The sequence below is a fragment of the Bos taurus genome, chromosome 8, assembly GCF_002263795.3.
Source record: "Bos taurus isolate L1 Dominette 01449 registration number 42190680 breed Hereford chromosome 8, ARS-UCD2.0, whole genome shotgun sequence".
NCBI lineage: Eukaryota > Metazoa > Chordata > Mammalia > Artiodactyla > Bovidae > Bos > Bos taurus.
Genome location: NC_037335.1, coordinates 5,608,227 through 5,633,173, shown reverse-complemented (window position 1 = coordinate 5,633,173; position 24,947 = coordinate 5,608,227). Strand labels below are relative to the sequence as shown.

The following is a 24,947-nucleotide window of genomic DNA, read 5'->3' as shown; positions in this document are numbered from 1 at the left end:
AAAAATAAAATATAAACTAATTAAAAATACATTAAAAATTTTTTTCAATGCACAAAGTAAAACATGCTTTTCACCTCAACATTACATTCTTAAAGGTGTTAGTTACTAATTATAAGTAGGGCAAATTAATGGACTAATGCCACATGAAATAAAAATGGTATCTTTTGACTAAAGTAGGATGTATGAGGGCTTCTCCAGTGGCTTGGTGGTAAAGAATCCTCCTGCAATGCAGGAGATGGAGGAGACATGGGTTCGCTCCCTGGGGAATCCCCATGGACAGAAAAGCCTGGCGGGCTACAGTCCGTGGGGTCACACAGAGCTGGAACGACTAAGCACACACACACGGATCTGTGAAACATTTCACTGGTCTAGATGTGGACCTGTTGACTGGTTACAAGGTTTACATCCACCCTGGCACTTTTTATGAGGAAAGTGTCTGCAAGAGTAAATCAATGCTTGGAAAAACATTAATGGAGGGGAGAGTGAGTGCTCGGAACCAGCTGACATGGAAACAGCATGTAGCCTTTCCTGCCAGTAACCACTAAGCCGGTTCCAAAGAACCGAATGTTTGGGAAAATGTAGTCGAAACAACAGTGTCGAAATAACTGACAAAGAGAGTTGTAGTTCTTAAAGGATGCTATAATTCTAACATTTCACTAACTAGAGAAATGAGCTTCCTGCTGCTACTGCTAGGTCGCTTCAGTTGTATCCAACTCTGTGCGATCCCACAGAGCTTCCTGGTTAATTCAAATAGGTGGTTTTACTGCACCACCTGCCTGAAGAAGTCTCCAGGTTGCCATCCTCTCAATGACGACTAAATCTAAAGCACTGTGAGATTTTCTATACTTACAGGACCCTAATTACTGAATTTTTCATATCAACTTCATTTTCATGTAATCTTATTCTTCTCATAGAACAAAGACTTCGGTACGTTTTAATTTTTCGCCTTTGTATGACTGTTTAGAGAGAACGATGCACGTTGTTGTTGCTGTCCAGTTGTTAAGTCTCGTGTCTGACTCTTGGTGACCCCTTCCCTGTCTTTCACTATCTCCCGGAGTTTGCTCAGACTCACGTCCATTGAGTTGGTGATGTCATCCAACCATCTCATACTCTGCTGCCCCATTCTCCTCCTGCTGTCAATCTTTCCCAGCATCAGGGTCTTTTCCAATGAGATTCACATACAGGCCTTTATTTATTTACGGTTGTTTGTCTTGCTTGCTGTTTTAAATACAAAATTACTGGTTTTACAGCTAGAGAAAAATGGCAACGTCACTGCTGCTGGAACTGTGATCCAGCCTTTGGGTCAGCTCTAGAACTTTCTTTAGAAGCCCAGGTGCCAAGCGCCCCCAGGGACTATCAGATCACTCCTTGAAAAGATTCCCCATATCCAGGACATCATCTCAGGTGTTGGGATGAGCAGTGGGCCGCTGCCCAGCTAGCAGCTCTGATCCTTACTTAACTAGTCCCTCTAGGACTCAAGTGCATTTAAAAAGAGAGAAACGGGTACTTCCCTGGCAGTTCAGTGGTTAGGACTTGAGGGGGGTGCAGGTTGGATCTCTAGTAGGGAAGCTTAGATTCCACATGCCCCATGGTCAAAAAACCAAAACATAAAGTAGATGCAATATTGTAATAAATTCAATAGAGACTTTAAAAATGGTCTACATCCAAAAAAAAAAAAATCTTAAAAAAAAAGAGACAAAAATGTGAGGGGGCTAATTCAGAACCTCTTGGACAGCTGGATTTACAACTTCAACTAACTTCCTTTGTCTGCCCACTGTGTTCCCGGGAGATAACAGAGAGTCCCAGTACCCGCCTTCGAGAAGCGAGGAGCGAGGAGCGGAGGCTCTGGGGGCAGGTAGGGAGAGAAGGGAGCTGCAGGCAGTAATGATCAGGTTACAGAGGGCGCGGGCGCAGGGTCCAAACCACAACTTGGCTCCCTGGTCTGGCACGTGGCCACGGCCCAGGCAGAAAGAGTTCCTGAAGCTCAGCTGCAGGCTGGGGGCCAGGATGGGCTGGCGCGGCGCGGCTCTGATACGGAGAGCTGTGAAGTAACGCTCTGGAAACTGTCGGGCAATAATTGGGGCTGAAGGAAGAGAATGAAAACGATCAGCCGAGATGCGAGTTTGGGAGCGAGGCGGAAGGCAAAGGCAACAGGTGAGGCCTGACCCACGCAGGTGGCTGCAAACCCTCGGCTGCCCAGGAGGGTAACTCGACTCCATGAGGCCGAGAACCGGGATCCCTGGCTGAAGGCCTCTATTGAAAGCACACAAAAACGTGCGCCGGGAGCCAGCGTTCTCCTTTTCAGGGTGAGCCTGCGTCTGCCCGCTCTTTCCCTTTGAGGATTTCTTACACTCTGGTGTTTCCTCAGTGCTCTCAGTCCCCTGCAGACATCCTGCCCTCCCTCCTGGAACACACTCTGTGTCCGGGGGAGGCTGCTCAGGGATAAGAGGCCTGAAGTCACTGCCGCCTAACACAGTGATCTGGGTCAAAACACACACTGATGACTTCTCAGGATAAAACTTCTTAGGCGATCAAAATCCAAGGGCTGAAATACCCGTCACAACATGGACACTTTTGGAGTTTTTCGGGAGCTTGGTACTTCTTCTGCATTTTGAATTGAACTTTATTGTTTACAGGAACAACACTTGAACTTCTTTTAAAACACCAGGTTAGAGGACACAGTCTAATGATCACATGTTAGGTATTTCTTGCAAGAAAATATCAGTAATGATGGGTTGTGTTATTTCCAGAAGCCTCTTGATCTTTCTGTGAACAGGAGATTGTTTGGGGTTTACCAAATTTGCCAGGAGCCATAGGAAGCCCCTGAACTAACTTTATAAAGTGAAAACATTAGCAAAGAGCAGGAATCAACATCTCAATGACACATAGTGGAAGAATCCATTTAAACTCACCTAAATCCCTTACTCTAACATCAAACCTCTACAAAGAATTATGAAGACCTGTTCTTAGTAATTAAAGGAAAGGCCGTTACATAATTCATTATGGAGATGGAAGACTTTTTAAAACTAAAGTTGATAAAAAACTAGATTTGATGTGCTATATGTCAGTGCTTTAATATTTATTGGAACAGTTGTATTTTTAACTTAATTTTTATTTTCATAAGAGTGGATTTAATTACAAGGTTTTTGGTTTGGAAGACCTTCAAAAATTACTAGGAAATAACTGCCATATAGTTATCAGATCTAAGTTTTCAGAATATGTGCAAAGAGTCTCCTTTAATGATTGCAAAGTATGTGCGTGCTAAGTCGCTTCAGTCATGTCTGACTCTTTGCAACCCCGTGGACTGCAGCCCACCAGGATCCTCTGTCTATGGGTTTCTCCAGGCAAGAATACTGTAATGGGTTGCCATTTCCTCCCCCAGGGGATCTTCCTGACAGTATGTAATAAAAATATCAACCTGAGACTCTTCTAAGACAATGGTGATCATTCCTATTTGTCCATCACAGTTCATTTGTATCAGAGACTACTGCTCATTGCCTGACCAGCTTTGCAAACATCGCCACGCCGCTGATTTTTTGTCATTGTTGTTCTCATTGGCTTCCAGCCCACTTCTTAACGTTCTCAAATGGCATTGGTTGAAAATCCCATGGACGGAGGAGCCTTGGTGGGCTGCAGTCCATGGGGTCGCTAAGAGTCGGATACAACTGAGCGACTTCACTTTCACTTTTCACTTTCATGCATTGGAGAAGGAAATGGCAACCCACTCCAGCGTTCTTGCCTGGAGAATCCCAGGGATGGGGGAGCCTGGTGGGCTGCCGTCTATGCGGTCGCACAGAGTCCGACACGACTTAGCAGCAGCAGCAACAAACCCCCAGGTACAGGAAGCAGCTCTTCATTGAGGCTACCTGAACACACACAGAGTTCAGCATCAGGGGTATCATTTTAATTGTGCAATAAAACTTTCCAGCACAGAAAGACAAATGCTACCAGATAGGCAGAGACTGTAAATAGAGAAATAGAAAAAAGGATCTTGGATACTGAAAATACATCAGATAATTTCAAATAAGGAGTCTTCTGTTTATCATTTGGTCAGCTTAAACTTACTAACGAATACATATATTTTTCTCAGATATTCAATACAGTAAAAGTCGTTTAAGAGCAACACAAACTCTATTCGTATACAACCCACTGCATTATTTATTATACTTAGTTTCACAAAGTGGAATTTTCCCTGAAGTGATCAAGTATGTTAAAAGGGAAAACAGGGTTGTGGTTCCAGTTCTCAGTATTTTCCATAAAAGATATTTTAAAAACCTGGCTATTGTAGTCAGTCCTAAGAAATCTACTTGTGGAGAAATAATTGCTCTCTAACACCCAAGAGTAGACAGACAGACGGAACTCAGAAACGCTAAAGCTGTGCTGCTCGCCTGTACTCCATTGTGTATGTGAGTCCAGAGTCCAGCAGGCAGGCCTCAAAATGCTTTTAATCTTTCTCTCACAGCAAAGCAGCACATATTCATAGGTGAGGGCATTCCAGCAAGAGAATGTCATCATACCAAGGAAAAAGTGAGGCAAGTCAGAGGATGGGGGCCCACCAGGAGGAGTACCTGGGTGACCTGGAGACCTTGATCTCTTCATGTCTCGGTCGGAATTTTTCATTTGTAAACAGAGGCAAAACTAGGGCTTCTCTGGTGGCTCCGATTGTAAAAGAATCGGCCTGCAATGCAGGAGAACCACGTTTGATCCCTGGGTCAGGAAGATCCCCAGAGAAGGAAATGACAACTCACTCCAGTATTTCCGCCTGAAGAATTCCATGGACAGAAGAGCCTGGAGGGCTACATACAGTCCATGGGGGTCGCAAAGAGTAGGACATGACTGAGCAACTGGTATACACACACACAGAGGCAAAACTACGGAGACTGTATAGCGATCGGCGGCTGCTAAGGGCCGAGGGGATGAACAAGTGGAGCAGAGAGGATTTTGAGAGCAGCGGAAACATGCCGTGTGATGCTGTGATGATGGACACATGCCATCATGCATCTGTGCAAACCCAAAGAACACACCACACCAAGAGTGAACCCTAAGGGGAACTACGAACTTGTGGGTGATGACGTGTCGGGAGTAGGTTCCTCAGTTACAAATAATGTACCATCTGGCGGGGGATGTTGATAATGGGGGGAGCTATGCATGCGAAGGGCCAGAGGGCACACTAAAAATCTGTACTTTCCTCTCAACTTTGTTGTGAACCTAAAAGCGTTGCTTTAAAAAGGTTCTGTTTTTTTTTAAAGACAGTCAAGATAATCTAGACTCAAGCCTCTTTCAACTAGGAGCCATAAAACCTGCCTAATTACTGTTAAAAGGCTGTTTAAACAGTCCAGAACTTGTAGGGTGCAATGAATACCAATATTGTATTTCATAGGCCTTGTTAATTACTTGCAATTTCTGTAGGTGGACATATACTGGGCTTTTTTTTTTTCAACTAGCACTATCTTTTTAAATTAAAAAAAATGTTTTATTTTTTTTGGCCCTGCCACAAGGCATATGGGATCTTGATTAATAGTTTTTTGACCAGGGATCAAACCGACAGGCCCTGCATTGGGAGCTCAGAGTCTTAAATCAATGGGCCACCAAGAGGAGCCCGGACAAACTGATTTTTAATAAGAATGTGAATTAAAGAACTAGGAAAATATTTAATAATTACAGTCACTTACCTTAAATAAAACTGTCAGATAATCTGGTAAGTTTAATCATGTCATACTGAATTAGTGTTTTTTGTTTTTTTTTTTTTTTAACACTGCTCCTGATAAGTTGCTTCATTCGTTTTAACACTAAGTTTGCTTTTTGGCAAATAGTTTGCTCCATATTTTTGACTCATCTAAAATAATCCTGGCGTTACCTCTGGATGACCTGAGGTTTATTATCTCCCCATGTAGGACATGGGCTGCTCTTGTCAGCTCTGAGAGAAAGAGAAGAAGCCATGTGACTCACTGGCAGAGAACTGCATAAAACGGGTCCGTTCTGTCGCTGGCTACAGGATATGGAAATTTCACCAGAAAACCTTGAGCTAAATATGTTTTTCACTCTTTGAAAACTGAGAGGCTGACGAACCTTTATATTAGGTCATGATGACCAGAAATACATTAAAATAGTATCAATGGACTGCAGTTTTGATACAGGCTTTTACAAAGCAGTTTCAAAAGAGCAATTCATGATGCTGCAAACAAATGCTAATGTCTAAAAGACATCAAGGGAATGGAAGTTCATATAAAATTGACCTAGTCACGTCCATCACAATGAAACTCGCATTAACAAGAGCACGTAGACTGTGTGTGTGTGTGTGTGTGTGTTTGCATGTGCATGTGAATGTGAGCTGGAACACATACCAGTATGGTATGGTACATTTAATTTCCTGGCAATCAAAAGAGTAACCTGAAAGTCATTTTTGCTGCCAATCCCTTTGTTGTTATTGAAGATCTACATACAATATTAGTATGCTTCCTTACACATATGTAGGACTTCTCTGGTGGCTCAGATGGTAAAGCATCTGGCCTACAATGTGGGAGACCCAGGTTCGATCCCTGGGTTGGGAAGATCCTCTGGAGAAGGAAATGGCAACCCACTCCAGTACTCTTGCCTGGCAGAGGAGCACTGTAGGCTACAGTCCATGGGGTCACAAAGAGTAGGACACGACTGAGTGACTTCACTTCACTTACACATATGTTAACAATAGTGAGAAGCAGGGTACAGTAAGGATGCCAAGTTTGTTATCGGAAGACTCAGGTGTGAATGTACCCCTACATGGGAAAGCTGGACACACTGGCTGTGCTTAGTCATAGGTAAAATGACAAACTGGACTAGCTGAGTGGTTTTTAATTAAAGGAACTTGTCAGGGGACTTCCCTGGTGGTCCAGTTGGGGAACTAGGATCCTGCATGCTGCATTACGAGGTCAAAATAAAAAAAGGTAACTGTCAGAGTCACCTATGTACCTTTTTCAAAACACACATGCCCAGGCTCACACGCAGATTTTTACCATACCAGATCCTAATGAGGGTCCAGACAGGAATGCACATTTGAAAAACTTTCCCAGTGGTTCTAGAGAACTCCTTGTTGTAGTTTAGTCACTCACTCGTGTCTGACTTTTTGCGACCCTATGGACTATAGCCTGCCAGGCTCCTCTGTCCTTGGAATTTCCCAGGAAAGAATACAGGAGTGGGTTGCCGTTGCCTTCTCCAGGGCATCTTCACGACCCAGGGATTGAACTCAAGTCTCCTGCATTGGCAGGTGGACTCTTAACCACTGAGCCACCAGGGAAGCCCTCAGAACTCCTAGAAATGGTTATTTGCAGTACAAGAACAAAGATAACCCTACATTTAGAAGACGGTCTCATGTGGCTGTTGAGTGTTTGAAACGTGGCTGGCCCACACTGAGATGTGCTGTAAGTGTAAAGTACACAGCAAATGTCAAAGGGAAAGGAGAATGTTAAAAAGTATCTCATTTTTTTAAGTATTTACTACATGCTGATACTTTGGGGGCAAGAGGAGAAGGGGACGACAGAGGATGAGATGGCTGGATGGCATCACCGACTCGATGGATGTGAGTCTAAGTGAACTCCGGGAGTTGGTGATGGACAGGGAGGCCTGGCGTGCTGCGATTCATGGGGTCGCAAAGAGTCGGACACGACTGAGCGACTGATCTGATCTGATACTTTACCTTGGCTACACTGAGTTAATTATGCTAAAATTAATTTCACCTGGGTTAAAGCTTTTTACTGGGGCTACTAGAAATTTTAAATTACATATGAGACCTGCATTTAATTTTCTCATAGATAGCACCAGAAGAGAGTTTCAATCAAGTACCTTCCACAGAAATAGTTAATAGATTTTTTTTTTTTTTTTACTTTTTGGCTGTGCTGTGAGGTATGTGGGATTTTAGTTCCCCCACCAGGGATCTAATCCATGACTCCTGCATTGGAAGCTCAGAATCTTAACCACTGGACCACCAGGGAAGTCCCAATTTTTAATTTTTTTGAAGAATAAAAAAGACAGATGGGACCAATATAGCAAATATAGAAGGAAAAAGAAATAGAGAAAGTAATTTTCTGCTTTCATTGTCTTCTGATAGAGATGTGTGCAGGGTTGACTGTTTCTCACGTGGCTGTCAGTGTGTTTACGAAATCATCAATGAAGGTGAGTTCTGGATATTGAAATTCTAGCTCCTCAACACAGGCGCCAAGCCCACACAGACTCAAAGCAGAGGTTTCCTGGCGTCCTTCCTGCCAGGAGGTAGAAGCAATCATTTCCCAGGCTGGCATGAGCCCCGCTGATGCTGCAGTGTTTCTGTGTGCCTGTTATTAAGTATTTCCGGAATTGCCAGGCTCTGCCTGAGTGGAGAGGCACACGAGGTCAGGAACTTTCTGTGCTGGACCGCTGGGATTGGCTGGCACGTGGGGTGGAAAAAGAACTCAACTCAAGGAGCCTAAGGCCGTCTGCGCCCTCCCGAGGGCACAGTGCCAAGGTGCGCGAGGCTGCCATAGATGGGAGGGTGCTGAGATGCAGGGATGGATGCAGGGCCATTCCGGCTGAGGGACCATTTTTCTTTTGGCTCCAAGTCACTACACAAAAACATTCACAGAATCAGGGAGGATGTGGGTTTTTCAACTGGTAGAGAGTGAGACAAAACGTGGAGGTAGATGGGGTGCACGTGACACAGAAGTGTGCCTCCTTCTCCTACCACTGCGATGTTACCCAGAAGGGATAGGAGATGTGGGACTTCCCTGGTGCTCCAGTGGCTAAGACATCATGCTCCCACCACAGGGGGCCTGAGTTCGATCCCTGGTTAGGGATCCCACACCCCGCAACCTAAAAGACCCCGCGTGCCTCAAAGAAGACTGAAGATCCTGTGTGCCTCAGTGAAGACCTTGTGCAGCCAAAAGAAAAGGGAGCCAAGAGATGGGCTGGCCCCAGGCAATCCCACTCAGAAGGGGCCGTGCCGAAAACCTTTGTTCCTGCGGAAAGGAACAGTAAACATAACACCAGCAACACCAGGTCAGAGGAGCGTGGGAAGAGTGACAGGACTGGGTGGGGAGAAACATGCCCTGCAGATAGTAAAATGAACTCTGAAATTACAACAATGGAAGGTTGGGCACCACTGTAGATAAAACAGACTAATGAAACAAAGTTCAGACACAGACTCAAAGGTACATAAGAATTTAGTATTTAATAAATGTGATACTTCAAAATGTTGGCTTGTTTAATGGATACTAGAGCAACTGGCAAACCATCTGGACAAAAATTAGATCCCTAAACCATTCCACTCACCAAAACACATTCTAGAAATTTCAATAACTGAGATTTAAATGTAAGAAGGATTTCACAGAAGTACTGAAAGAAAACATAGTCTTAAACTGAAGAACTTTCTAAACTTGGTACCAGAGGTAGCAACAAAACCATTTGTGGGTGTGATTACAGAAAAAATGTTAAGATCCTATCCCTCCAAAGCCACAGTAAGGTTTGGTTTTCATCCTTCTGAGAACCCACTGAAACTAAAGACAAGGCAGTGGTTATTCAGTTGCTAAGTCGTGTCTGACTCTGTGATCCCACGGACTGTAGCCCCCCAGGCTCCTCTGTCCATGGGATTCTCCAGGCAAGGATACTGGAGTGGGTTGCCATTTCCTCCTCCAGGGGATCTTCCTGACCCAGGGATCAAAACTACATCTCCTGCATTAGCAAGTGGATTCTTTACCACAGAGCCACCTGGGAAGACCTAAAGACAAGGTACAAAGAGGAAACCTGTGACGGGGAAGAGAAAGGCAGAAGGCAGAGCATCATTTTCCTGGCAGACAAGGAGCAGATGTGAGAGTGCTGCAAGACCAAGAGGAGATGGACGAGGTCCATGCAGACCACAGAGGAGAAGACGCAGGCCCCCAGGGGCAGAAGGGCAGGAGAAAAGGGGAAGGGGGTCCCATTCTCACTGTATGAAGTGGGCTCAGCCCCTCGGGAAGGGATCTCCCAGCTCCACCCACGCAGAACCACCCTGGAACATACCTATGCTCTCCTCCCTCCAATGCCCATCAAGCCCAGGAAGAGGCAGGTGTGGTAGGTCTGCCTTGTCTAGTGCAGGGCTGTACCACTGATCTGTGTTTCTCCTTCGCAGACTTCTTCGAGGCCCCCTTCAGCACCAGCCCCTCACCCCACACTGAGGTTTGACCAGGAACAGCCTTAAAGAGCATCTGCTTCTCAAGTTCTCAGTAACGTGGGATAGCTGTCACCCTTTGGCAAAACAAAGACACCTGGCATACAATATCAAGATTGCTATGAAACAGGGATATTTATCATAAAGAATAAAAAAATTAATGCATATTATGACTGTGAAAATCAGACTTCCTAACAATTCATAAGGGCTTCCCTGGTGGCTCAGTGATAAAGAATCCGCCTGCTAATGCAGGAGGTGCAGTTTTGATCCCTGGGTCGGGAAGACCCCTCGGAGAAGGAAATGGCAACCCACTCCAGTATTCTTGCCTGGAGAATCCCATGGACAGAGGAGCCTGGTGGGCTACAGGCCATGGGGTCACAAAGAGTTAGACACGACTTAGCGACTACACAACATAATTCATAAAAATAGGACCTGCTGAGTTTTCTCTTAGAAAAACTCTCTTTCCTCTCTTCCTTGCTTTAGAAGTATAAACTTAGGCAGACTGTCACTTCTCTCAAAACTTCAAAAACCACTAAGAGATAGAGGTCTGACAGTTCGCTGCCTTCTATGAAGAAAAGCAGCAACATGGCATTGTAACAGGAGTGGATGAAGAGATGTTTGTGGGGTCTGGACTGGCTGGAGCATTCCCAGGCTCTGCAGGGCAATTAACATGAAAGGCTGTAGGACGCTGCCCGCTGCCCGAAGTTAGCAAGAAAACAATGCTCCTCCTAAGATGCCCTCTCTGATACCAATGATTGGTGTCTGCTCTGAATAGGAGGGGCATTTCCATTAATTTAATACAGTGTTGAACTTAATCCCATAGACTGAAAATGACTTGCCAGTTCAGCTCAATACAGAAATAGGATATAACCCAGTTCTCTTTGCTCAAAATAGATTGCATTCTTGTCCTACAACAACTGCAAATGCTTCAAAGCACTCGAGGTTTTTTTCTTTTTTTCTTTTAATTTGGATTCCACAAGGCAGCAAGGTACACTGGGAAGAGTGAGTATTCTGCAATTAATCATATTAATATCGAGACTTTCCATTTCCTACCTGTGTGACTTTGCCCAAATTTGTAATTAGTTAATTAAAATCACTTAACTTAATAGTCCTACTCTTTTACTGAAAAGAATATGAGGTGGTCTACCTAAAGACATTGTTTCCGAGGTGTCTCAGTGGTAAAGAATCCACCTGCCAAGCAGGAGATGGGTTTGATCCCTGGATTGAGAAGACCCCCGGAGAAGGAAATGGCAATCCACTCTAGAATTCTTGCCTGTAGAATCTCATGGACAGAAGAGGCTGGTGGGCTACGGTCCATGGGAGTCACAAAGAGTTGGACACCACTGAGTGACTAAAAAAAAAAACAACCTAAAGACATACCATAAAAATACAATTTTTTGTATTAAAAAAAAAATTTTGTATTTTTAAAAATATCAGGCAGAAAAGAGAAACAAAGACAGTAAAATCAAGGGGGGAAAAAAAGACAAACATAAACTTCATTCTAAAAGGTATTATATAGTTGCTAAAAGCTAAGTGAAAAAAATCTGGCTCTGAACTTTAAAGACATTAAAACAAAGTCTAAACAATCACTTTCAAACCCATTAGACAACATACTTAATCTGAACAAATTTATTTGAGATGGATAACATCACAGATCTTGAAGGTTTATCGTAAGAATTAAATGCTCTGTGAAAACACCTTGTGTAATCCTTGCTCACAGAAGCTGTCCCATAAAATAGTCTCTCTTTCTCTTAGGCTTTGCTGTGATACATTTCCTGATTTTAAGCCGGGGTTCAGAAGTGGTATTTGAGAAAGGCTATTCTAATCCCTTTTTTATTCAGAACATTACTTTTGCCTCACTGAAATAAAAAGCAACATTCAATGCACCCCATAATATAGAATTTCAGGATTATAGAATCTCTGTACTAAAAAGAATACAATGACTATATCCCGCAAATTATGTTTGCTGCAACATCCTTAATGAGAAAACATGGCTTTGCACCCCTTAGCATCCTCTCCAGATCAGACAGCATTACTTTTCAAAAGGACTAAAACTGCTGTTAGCAAGCAGAGGAGAATATATACTATTCAAATTACTAGGTCTTACATCTGGAACCTTAAAACATGTAGGAGGTTGTCAGATCTCTAATATTAGTGTGGTAATTAGGATTACCCCCAACTTCCAACAAAAACCAGTATGTAAAACTCATTTTTCCCTTTCTTAAAGTGCAGAAACCTACAGATTTTAGAAAGTGCATCTGAGAACAAAGTGGTTTAGAACATGGTGGCATGGATGACACGTGCAGATAACTGAAAAAGGCTTTAAAAACAACTCATCTGAGTGACTGTCTTTCTGCCTTAAATAATCAAGGAGGAATGTGGCTCTCTCTAAGAAAAAGACCTGACATTTCCTTCTCTTGGCATAAAATTGTCCTGTTGCAGAAGGCGAGAGCCTTTCAGTGGAACGCAATGTAATTAATTCCAAAGGCCTGCGACATAAGGTAGACGTGTAATTGGATAGTTAAATGACTTCTTCCATGTACACGTAGAATTCGAATCCTAAGCTTCATGAAAATCCCTCATTTATCTAAACGGTCAGCAAATGAATTCTTTGGGTTATGAAGGCTTGCAGCAATTGATATTTTCCTATTCTCTACCAGGACTGCCAAATCTTCTATGAATTTGAAATCAATAAAATGCTGAAATACTCCCATTAAATTTGAACTTCTGTTGATTCAGAAGGAACACGATGACTCTTTTAGTGCCTAGTGTCATTTGCTGCTGCTGCTACTGCTGCTAAGTCGCTTCAGTCGTGTCCGACTCTGTGCAACCCCATAGACGGCAGCCCACCAGGCTTCCCCATCCCTGGGATTCTCAAGGCAAGAACACTGGAGTGGGTTGCCATTTCCTTCTCCAATGCATGAAAGTGAAAAGTCAAAGTGAAGTCGCTGAGTACGGTCCGACTCTTAGCAACCCCATAGACTGCAGCCCACCAGGCTCCTCCATCCATGGGATTTTCCAGGCAACAGTACTGGAGTGGGGTGCCGTTGATTCACTGTTATTACAGAACCATGACTCTAATCTCACATCATCCTTCTACAAGAGGCTCACTGTAGAGCTCATGTGCTCCATCCTACCTTCAAATCCTCTTACCACCTTCCACTTATCCAAAATAGAAGACAACCGAACTTGAGACTTACAAATCCTCAAGAACATTTTGTTGTCGTTCAAAGTAAACTTGGGTGCTTCCCTGATGACTCAGTGGTAAAGAATCCGACTGCCAATGCCGGAGATGCAGGTTCGATCCATGGATCGGGACGATCCCTTGGAGAAGGAAATGGAAACCCACTCCAGTATTCTTGCCTGGGAAATCCCACGGACAGAGGAGCCTGGCAGGCTACAGTCTATGGGGTTGCAAAGAGTCGGACACGACTGAGCATGCACACACACAATACTCTAGGCAGGGACTTCCCTGGTGGTCCAGGGGATGAGACCGTGCATCCAATGCACAGGGCCCGGGTTCAGTCCCAGGTTAGGGAATTAGATCCTGTGTGGCACAACTAAGACCTGTGCAGCCAAATAAATAGTTAAAAAAAAAAAATCCTCTGGGCAGCCCGGTGAGGGTGGTAGGATCCCCATCTCACACAAGGGTGAGGCTCTGACAGGTTATGTAATATTCCCCAATCTACCTGGAAGCCCAGAGGGTGGGTGAGGGCTTCTGCACACAAGTTTAGGCTCTGGAGCCCTTGCGTCCTGTCCCCCTTCCTCTCAGCCTGCTTGTCCCCTCACTAGGGTCCTGGCTTTGGTGGCTGGTAAGAGGTGGCAGCCAGGATGCCTCAGAGGTGGAGGACAGCCCAACTCCCACTGACCCTGCCTATACAGACACTGCTGCTGCTGCTGCTAAGTCGCTTCAGTCGTGTCCGACTCTGTGCGACCCCATAGACAGCAGTCCACGAGGCTCCCCCGTCCCTGGGATTCTCCAGGTAAGAACACTGGAGTGGGTTGCCATTTCCTTCTCCAATGCATGAAAGTGAAAAGTCAAAGTGAAGTCGCTGAGTCCGACTCTTAGTGATCCCATGGACTGCGGCCTACCAGGCTCCTCCGTCCATGGGATTTTCCAGGCAAGAGTGCTAGAGTGGGGTGCCATTGCCTTCTCCAATACAGACCCTGGGATCCCATAATTGCTGGGAGCTGGCATATTGCATATTGAGTGCATATTGCATATTGCATATTGATTGCAGCACTTTCCACAGCATCATCTTTCAGGATCTGGAATAGCTCAACTGGAATTCTATCACTGCCGGGAGCCAGCGTGAGGAACTCCGCCCGTGGCAAAGGTCATGAGGAAGGACGCTCGGCATACGCAAAGGGGGGATCGAGCCTCAGGAGTCCCCCTGGAAATTCTTGAGCATCTACCCCCAAAACCAGAGTCTGCCTACTTTCTGCTTTGTGCTTTCACCTACACCTCTGACTTTACGGGGGGCTGTCCCCCACTACCTCTCTCTGAAAAAAGAGTTAACTTACAGCTCCAGTTAATAAATTTCCTGGGTCTGATAGTGTTTCAACCTACAAAATCCTTTGGAAGTCCTCTAGCCTGCCTGAATAGGTTTTTCCGGCCACATGTGATTGCTCAGAGCCTCCCAACTGTGAGAGGCAGGAGATGTTCTAAACTGTCTAAATACAGATCCCTTTGAGCAGTTAAAAGATTGATTAGAAATTGTATTGGTGAAGGGTTTTTCACGTGTTGGGCCAATATTTGCTGCTAAGTCTCCATATCCCTTACCTGCTGTGTCCCTGGCAGTGTTTGTAACCTTGGACCCTTGAGTTAATTCTTTTACTTGTTATAGCCCACCACACCTTTGCCCTATAGGAATGCAACTTTATCTAATGCTTTTGGAGGCATAATTAATTCCCAGACCAGAAGGAACGGTGGTGAGAATTATTTTTCAATATTGGACCACATTAGGTACTGTGGCACCTAATTTGTTGTTCAGTCACTAAGTCCTGACTACAGCACACCAGGCTCCCCTGTCCTTCATTATCTCCCAGAATTTGTTCAAATTCATGACCACTGAGTCAGTGATGCCATCCAACCATCTCATCCTCTGCCACCCCCTTCTCCTCCTGCCCTCAGTCTTTCCCAGCGTCAGGGTATTTTCCAATGAGTTGGCTCTTTACATCAGGAAGCCAAATTATTGGAGTGTCAGCTTCAGCACCAGTCCTTCCAGTTAATTTTTAGGGTTGACCTCCTTTAGGATTGACTGGCTTGATTTCCTTGCTGTCCAGGGGACTCTCAAGAGTTTTCTCCAGCACCACAATTTGAAAGTATCAATTCTCCAGTTCTCAGACTTGTTTATGGTCCAACTCTCACATCTGTACATGACTACTGGAAACACCATAGTTTGACTGTAAGGACCTTTTTCAGCAAAGCACAAAACAAAATAGGAATATCTCTAATGTCACGTAGTGCCATTTTCTATGCCTCTACAGGGTAAGATTTCAGAAAGAAGAGAAAAGGCTTTTTCATATTTTAGAATTGAGTTGATTGGGAAATGAATTACTTTTATCACAAGAGCTGGTCCAAGGTTATCAAAGCCCTTGATATCCTTTCTCTTGTTTCATTTGCATGAAATTTCATGATGGTTCTAAAAAAGCATGTTATGATAGATGCAGCACAAATTTATAAAAGCTCAAGTTACAGAAGTCCTGCCTGGCATATCTGTTTTGTTTAAGATAGGAATATAATTTCAGAGATAAGAATGTGAGACTCTGGGGTTACTTTTAGAGCTTATAAAAAATACGGCATTCATGGAATCAGACCCCATACTACCTGTATCTTGACAATCTCAAATGATATAGTTCCTTTTGTTTCCCTGTAAAAAATAGATAAAATAAAAGATCTAAAATTTTCACCTTCTCTGAAATACACACACCTCTCAAATGTACAAATCTGCCCCTGGATGTCAGGTGGGCTTCTTGGATGGCTCAATAGGTAAAGAATCTGCCTGCAATTCGATACTCAGGGGACACAGGTTCCATCCCTGGGTCGGGAAGATCCCCTGGAGGAGGAAGTAGCAACCCACTCCAGTGTTCTTGCCTGGAGAATCCCATGGACAGAGGAGCCTGGTGGGCTACAGTCTATAGCACTGAAAAAAGTTGGACACAACTTAGCAACTGAACACATAATGGATGTCAGGTAAAGTACCAAACCTGGATATGCATTAATCTGATATTTCAACAACAGAAATGAAGACAATGTTCAAAAAGCAAAGTCCAAATATGGAAACAGCTCTGAGGTTAGGTCATTACTTCACTTGTTGTTTAGCTGCTAAGTCCTGTCTGACTCTTTGTGACCCTATGGACTGTAGGTTGCCAGGCTCCTCTGACCATGGGGTTTCCCAGGCAAGAATCCTGGAGTGGGTTGCCATTTCCTCCTCCTGGGGATCTTCTCAACCCAGGGATGGAACACACATCTCCTCCATTGGCAGGCAGATTCTTTACCCATGAGCCACCAGGGAAACAAAGTTATTACACTACAGCAGCCTGACTGCCAAGCGAATCTGTTTTCCTGACAACCAACAACAACCTTCATATGATCATACTAATAGTGCCTGCGCCTGTCTGAGCTCCAAGCTCCTTTCAGAAGGGCCTGTGGAATACACGAAACGCGTTAGTCAAACACACTTCAACTCTAGACTCTCCATTATCAAAACGGGAACTAGGAGACTGCAGTGTAATTATCTATAACTTAATGTCATGCATTGTACAAGAGTTAACTTTTTCCTGTTAATTAGGGAACTATCAAACAACTATAAGTGTCTCATTCATATGTGAAGAGAAGTGAGCAGTTGGGGCTATTATTAATTTCCATATCACCTGAAGGCAGCTACACTTTTGACTTTATAATATCAATAAGAGGCTCATTTTAGTTTGGGGGTTTAAATTAAAATGTCGATAGAAGCCACATGGTGAGTCTTTTTCCATATGGCATTGTTAAATTCCACATGACATTTTTGAAGCTTCTTTGCATTCCACACCTGATCCAGTGTCTGTCTGCTGTCTAAGACCACACGTCTGAGTACACCAAGCCCAGGTTCCCTTCCCCACCTCAAGAACCACATTCACAGGAAGCACGGAACACGACAAAATCCTTCATAGTGATCACAGAGTGTCCAGAGAAATTTGTCAGGGTAAGGAGGACTCCGTTGCTACACTGAGAAATTATTTATCTTCAGACCCAGTGTCCCGAGAGAAGAAAGTATATCTCTGGCTTTCACTCAGATACTGAAGGCCCCAGGACGTGAGGGGGTATTCCATGCTGCTTTTGTTCATTTGCAGAATGATCCAAGAAGGAGAACTGACTCAAGCCTGTAAATTTAAATTCTGGAATGAATGGAACTGCATTAGACCCAGAGAAGTGTTTCAAATATGAAACTTACTGTAAAGTTAGCCTAGAACCCGAGTCAGTAACTCAGATCCGCTTCATTCCTTGGAAGACTGTTTTGCCTATCCGTTTAATAGATGGGTTTTTGAAAGTATTTGTTTGTTTATTTGGCTGCACGGGTCTTAGTTGTGGCATGTGGGATCTTTAGCTGTGGCACGTGAACTCTTAGTTACTGCATGCAGGATCTAGTTCCCTGACCAGGGACTGAACCTAGGCCCCCTGCATTGGGAGTATGGAGTCTTAGCCACTGGATCATCAGGGAAGTCTGTGACAGATGATTTTAAATCCCCCTTAAGATGTAACTAAAGTTGGTCACAAATACTTAGGGAAGAGGCTGAATGAGTAACACTAAGGTATAAGAGGTGCAACAGACTTGTTTAATGACACCTTGTCAAACTCAACACACAATTTCAAATCCCAGAGGCACACTTCGTACTTTGGTCTTGATATTAAAGGAGAGAAATGGCTTTATAAATACATCATGTATGTGCATGTGAAACCAAACCTTATGAACAAATTGAATTTTTAGTATTAAATGGGCATTGAAAACTGGCTCCTGCCACTTCACCAAGGGTTCTGGCTGAACTTTAGCAAAGGAAATCTAGGTTGCAAGTTCCCAGGTCACACAGCTGTTCACTGGTCTCTTCAGCAGTCCCAAAAGACAGAGAGGTCTAGCGTCAGGTCTGGATGCTCCCTCAGCTAAAAGCCAGATTTACCTCTCATAAAATCCTGATGGAAGACTCACGTGACACCCTCTCCAAAAAAGGCCTTAGATTCAAAACTTGATATGAATTTTGATTTACCATCAGCAGACACCATCTTTTCCCTTGTTTCTAACTGTAATGAATCCCTAAATTTACACTCAAAGCTACTGCAATTATCAAAGTATTGACAAAAAAAAAGAAATTCCCCAAACTTTCCAAACATTTTCTAAAAGTTGCAACATGGTATTTACCAATCCTTGGTACTAAGACGAATTGCCCACATTAAATTTAAATTGTCCCTCTAAACCCAAGGCATGTAGAAAACACTCCTCTAAAAATACTCTGTATTAATGAGTTACATTAAATCTGACAATAAGAGCTCCAATTAGCTTACATCATTAGCTTTCTTAACCTTCTATGAGCTCTTAATGCTTTTAACACTCTGTACCCTAAGCAAATACTGTAAAATAAATAATCAAGTCATGAAGCAATTAGTTGGACCATTACAGAAATATTTAATTAGACCATCAAAAAGACCTTAAATCCATTTACAAATAAGAAAGCTGAAAACTAAGTCTAATTGCCTTTACTATAAAATTTCCTAACTACATAGTCTATGAACAAAATTTATATTAATATTAACCCAAAAACTCAGAGTAAATACAGCAATAAAGGATGAGTTTTGTTAACAACTAAACGTGTTTAGCCTCTTCTTTAAAACTTAATACTGTAGCCTACAGCTCTGGTACAATCATCTATTTTATAATCCACTCAGATACCTCCCCAGTAAATGACAGATTTATTCCCCATTCATTAGGTGTATATTCTTCAGACACCAAGTAAAAATGATATTTCCTCTTAACTGGAAAAAACATTTTAACTTTTGAGATTATAGTTAAAGCAAACGTACTACTCGATCGTTAGCCCTATTAACTAAATGCCAACAAATTGAGAAGTAATTCCTTTTTTCTACTTTGTTGAATTCTGGGTTATCATTCATCTACAAAGAAATTACTACAAATTCCATATAAAATACTATACATCACAGTTAATGATTCTTTGTCAAAAAAGATCAACAGAAATCCAGGCATCTTTAAAAAATTATGGAAAAACAAATTATACTCTTGTACAAAAACATGCTTCATCTTTGATGGCTGTTTCTTATACACAAAGGTGAGGTCTGGGGAGAGACACAGGGTGGGAGCAACTTCCTGTCTGTGATCTGAGAGTCTTGCTCAGAAATCTCTAGCTTATACATATAATTACCATGATAGTAATTCATGTGGGTTAAAGCAGAAGATTCATGTGGGTTAAAGCAGAAGATTATTTCTGTACAGGTGCATGTTACTCGTAAATAATCTGTGTGTAAGTTACAGAAGCCCATTTAAGTTAGCTTAAGCAAAATGGCATTTATTATAAGGATGCAAGCAAATGTCATAGAACCTAATTTGCAGGAAGAATGGGTAGGTCTCGGGGAAATGAGAAGGTTCTCAGGCAGAAGCAGAATTGTTTCCTGGGCTCGTCCTTTTCTGAACACCCTTCACCTCTGCTTCTGGGAAGAAAGTCCACCTTATTCCTATCTCTGATGACTGGCTTCTTCACCAAGACTTCTAGGTTTTCTTCCCCAAACTTTGCCCTGTAAGTCAGTTCAGTTCAGTCACTCAGTCGTGTCCGACTCTCTGCGACCCCATGAATCGCAGCACGCCAGGCCTCCCTGTCCATCACCAACTCCGAGTTTACTCAGACTCACGTCCATCGAGTCGGTGATGCCATCCAGCCATCTCATCCTCTGTCGTCCCCTTCTCCTCCTGCCCCCAATCCCTCCCAGCGTCAGGATCTTTTGGTCCACAAACCTCTGGGCTCTAATGCCTGATGATCTGAGGTGGAGCTGATGTAATAGTACAAAAAGTAAAGTGCACAATAAATGTATCGTGCTTGGACAATCCTGAACCATCCCACCAACGCCCATCTGTAGAAAAACTATCCCATTGTTATAGTTGGGGACTGCCACTAAGTGACTGTGATGCTTAGAAAGCTGATCATGGTGCCGTGTCTACAAACCACCTCTAGAGGACAATGCCATGTGACTCAAAGGTCCCAGGACCAAGGCTGTGATTAATCTAGCTCAGATACGGCTGCTCCTATCAGCTGTGTCCGTGGGACAGGGCCATGCCTTCCCCCATGGAGAGCGACAGACACCAGGCTGTGGCCTCAGGTCCGTCTGAGACAATGCTATCCAGAGGATGACATTAACCACTGGCACAGACAGGAACACGGAGGGAGAGAGGCTCAGGCGGGTGCAGCCTGATCCCTTCCCTAAACTTTAATTCTGCTGCCTCTCAAGGTGATGATGACCACACAAGAGCTCACCTGCACAGGCAGAAGTGACACTACCCCGGCCCGCTCTGGCACCCCAGGCCTGGAAGCTGGGCCACTGTCAACGTCTGGCGATTCTGATACCCCTCAGGACAGGCCCCAGGTGTGGAAACTAGGAATTGTTCTGGGAGGGAAAACGAATATGAAGACAAGATGAGACAGCTTCAGCTTGAAGATTTAAGTAAAAAGCAACAGGACTCTTCTGCTTATAAAAATGACATTTAGGCAAGAACAGGGCTAAAGGACAGAATCGTAATGGACCAGCAGGACGGAGAACACCCGTCAAACTCCAAATTCTGAACCAAGAAGACCTTCTTAAAGTCCAAACAAGAATGTTTCTAGGGCAACTGAATAAGGCTTCTTTGTAATACAAAGTACACATAAGAACACACGCCATCTTGGAATAGTAACTACTTCCTTCTCCCTCCAAATCTGCAGTTCCTACCTGCCCCCTTCCCCACCACACGCACCCACACCTGCCCCCCAGCCTGCCAAAGTCCTCCCTCTGATGATGAGCCCCAAAGTGCACTCTCCTCCACAAGCTTCTCTTTTCTACTTTGCAGGTACCATTCACTCTATTTGAATCTTGTTGTTTAGTCGCTAGCTAAGTCATGTCCAACTCTTTACAACCTCACGGACTGTGGCCTGACAGGCTCCTCTGTTCATGGGATTCTCCAGGCAAGAATACTGGAGTGGGTTGCCATTTCCTTCTCCAGGGGATCTTCCCTACCCAGGGTTCGAACCTGCAGCTCCTGCACTGGTAGGCAGATTCTTCGCCACTGAGCCACCTGGGAAACCCTCTATTTTAATACTTAAGGTGTAATATTAGTTTCTTCACATTCACCTGGTTCCACAAACTAGGCTGCTCCTTTCCCGGTGACACAGCCTACATCCTTATCAGCTTTGCTTCAAGACCAAGAACAATGAAAGACACCGACAGTCTAAGTGGCTTTTAGATGAGTCACATAAATAAAATAAACTCAAGAAAGGCTCAAGGAAATGTATAAACAGCAGTTTCATAACAGGTTTCAAAAGGAAAGAAAGGGAAGCCCAAGCTGCATCCTTAACTTGGAGGCTGTGAGGATGGAGGCGAGCTCTTTGCGGTCCTGGTGCAAGACAGGTGAGGAACCTGGAAAAGAAAGCCTGTTCCTGTCTCCTGGGGAAGATAAACCCACATCAGGACCAGCCCAGACCTGCTCTCTGAGTTCTCTCAGTGCTGCTGCTGCTGCTTCTGCTGCTAAGTCACTTCAGTCGTGTCCGACTCTGTGCCACCCCACAGATGGGAAGCCCACCAGGCTCCCCCGGCCCTGGGATTCTCCAGAAAAGAACACTGGAGTGGGTTGCCATTTCCTTCTCCAATGCATGAAAGTGAAAGTGAAGTCGCTCAGCCGTATCCAACTCTTAAGGACCCCATGGACTGCAGCCTACCAGGCTTCTCTGTCCAAAGGATTTTCTAGGCAAGAGTACTGGAGCTGGGTGCCATTGCCTTCTCCATCTCTCAGTGCTGCTGGGCTCAAAACCTTCAGGCATGAACTTTCCATACGAGGACTTTAGACCCAGCAAATACCGCACTTCTCATTCAACTACTGTCTCTCCACTCTAGTCTTCCCTTCTCTCTTTGACCCTAGCTTCGGGAACTCTCTCAACCTTTCTCCCTGGACGACTGTCTCCCCTTTAGGCTTTGCCAACGGAGGCACGCAAGGGAGGCAGGGAGGCTGACAGGAGAGATCCCCTGTTTGCTTGCTATCTGAGTGAAGGCCCTTCGCCACAGCAGCATGGATGGTTCCAGAAGCTAGCATTTACCCCACTCAGCCCCCACTCTCATTCAGCCTCATGACACTCTAGAGAGACAGGAGGCCAGGGCCCCCACCAGGCTGCCCCTATGGTCTGAACCCCGAGATGCAGGCCCCCTGTGAGCTGCCAAATTCTGATAGCCTCAGCTCTTCCTGTGGCCACTCCCCGCCCCAAGGGTGGGAGCTCTTCTTTGAACCACTTAGTTTCAAGATCTCCACTGTGTTTCGTCACTTCTCCACTGTGAGACCTACGGCTCAGTGCTGCTATGAGAACCCTTTGCTTACTCCTCCAACGACCCATAACCCTTTCTGCGTGGTTGATCACCTTCGCCAACCCTGCAAAGGCCAGACCTCCTCCACGTTTCTGACCTAAAACATCAGACACAGGAGGGACTGTTCCAGTTAGCAGGGAAAAAAAAAGACAAGATAAGAAACCATTCCATCTATTAACAATCCAACAAACAACAGGTCAGGATTGTAATAACTCGTAGTAACTCAACGTGACGGCAAACTTCCTGAAGGCTTGTGTTAAACAGTGCTGCTTGGTGGGTGCCTAAGTAAAACCTTGTCCTGTTGATGCGAGCTCAGCAGACAAGCCTGAGAGTCTCAGAACCAACAGGTGACACAAAAAGTAACAGATTTTAGGGACTTCCCTGGTGGTCCAGTGGTTAAGACTTTTCCTTCCAGGTCAGGGGAGGGTGGTTTTGATTCCTGGTAGTGGAGCTAAGATTCTCATATGCCTCCCAGTCAAAAAACCAGAACATAAACAACAGAAACAATATTGTTACCAAATTCAATAGAGACTTTTTAAAATGGTCCACATAAAAAAAAGTAACAGATTTTAAGTTTGGGTCAGAAGATTCCCAGAGAAGGAAATGGCAACCCACTCCAGTATTCTTGCCTGGGAAATCCCATGGACAGAGGAGCCTGGTGGGCTATAGTCCATGGGGTTCAAAACAGTTGGACACGACTTAGTGACTAGATACCAGATACCAAAACCAAGATGATCTTTCCAGGGAAGGGGAAGTTAGGGAGGCCTAAAGGTTGAGTGACAAGTGGCTTTTGACCCCTGTTTTACAACTTTATCATCAAAAAAAAGCACATGTTATTATCCTGTGGCAAAGACCACTATTCCTCGCAATTTCCTTTCTCTTCTTCCATCTCACTGATTAAGTCCTCCAAATCTCACAGTTTCATCCATGTTTGTGGCTATGTAGACTACAGATCCATTCCCAGCATCCCTCAGAGTGAGGACATTTGATCAGCCGGACGTAGCTGAAGGTGATGTTACAGATGGAGCAGCCACCCCTTTCTGCATCCATCTTTCCTACTGTGGGGACACAGACCATGAGTTAATGACCGAGCAACAAGGCAGAAGGGGCACTGATGCCAACGATGTCATGCAGGGCCAACCAAGACTGGCTGGGTCATTGTGGGTATTTATGTAGCTGGGAAAGTCCTAACGTTTTAGACTTCTGTTACACTAGTCAAATCTGTATTTTGATACAAACCCCAAACATCTATGCACCACCCTCACATTCACATGGAACCAGGAGAGCCCTCCCTCTTCCCCGGGACAGCTGGGAAGACGGCAAGAGCCCTCTGTCTCAGAGACCTCCAGAGGCATGTGCTCACTGAGCAGGCACTGAAAACGGGCAAGACAGATGATGCTAATTTTCAACACAGAACTTCCCTGGAGCAAAGGAAGAATATCTGTGATTACTGCAGGGAGTTTTTGAAATAAAAGGTGGTGCTTTCGGTGTGAACGTTATTAGATGCATATTTTAAAATTAGAAGCTTCACTCAACCTTGCTTATGTAAAAAAATGTATCCACCAAATATTTATGACGTGGCTTTGATTTTCTGTGCCTATAAAACGTCTATAAAAGTATTTATTTGGTTTAGTGGACCTGCTTTGATTATTTTCATGATACGAAATTAGTTCCCAGGAACTGAAACATAATTTATATGCTGGACATCTAATTCTACATGAATAGAAATCTAATATGGGTTATACCTAAAACCGTGTATCTAACAGCCCAAGTCAAAGAACCACTTGTGTTGGGATTCCCTGGATATAATAAATTCTTAAATATAAATACTCAGACTTATCGGGCTGCTGAAGCAATGGGGCAAGACGTAGGACAAGCCAAGCAGGGTTGTTCTAAGAGACCTACTTGAACTGGTTGCTAGGATTTTTCTGTAATTGTGAAGTGTGTGCTGCATATAAGAATTTAACAACAGAACTGAAATCATGTTTGATGAATAATACGGCAGGATCAGAGAGCTGTTGGAGAGCAACACAGGAGCTCGCCAGAGTTTCCTAAGATGATCATGTGGTCCTCGGGTCTGAGGACCAAGGATGAAGTGCAGGCACCACCCGCAGACAAGGAGTGTTTGTCACTGGAACAGAAGCTTGTAGAAGGGCTCAGGTCTGTCTTCTCCAGCCAGTAAGACACGGCTGATGAGCAGGAGAC

At 44.2% G+C, this 24,947-nt stretch overlaps 1 protein-coding gene and 1 long non-coding RNA gene across 3 annotated transcripts in view; one reads left to right on the top strand and one right to left on the bottom strand.

Annotated features, from left to right (window-relative positions):
- The window catches only part of GALNT7 (polypeptide N-acetylgalactosaminyltransferase 7), a 136,021-nt gene that overhangs the window by 94,656 nt on the left and 16,418 nt on the right, over window positions 1-24,947 (bottom strand). The gene's annotated exons all lie outside the window — the stretch shown is intronic.
- Window positions 1,544-10,371, top strand: LOC107132678 (uncharacterized). Its single transcript, XR_001500766.3, has 3 exons — window positions 1,544-2,154; window positions 5,895-8,148; window positions 10,115-10,371. It is a non-coding gene; the product is annotated as an uncharacterized lncRNA (long non-coding RNA).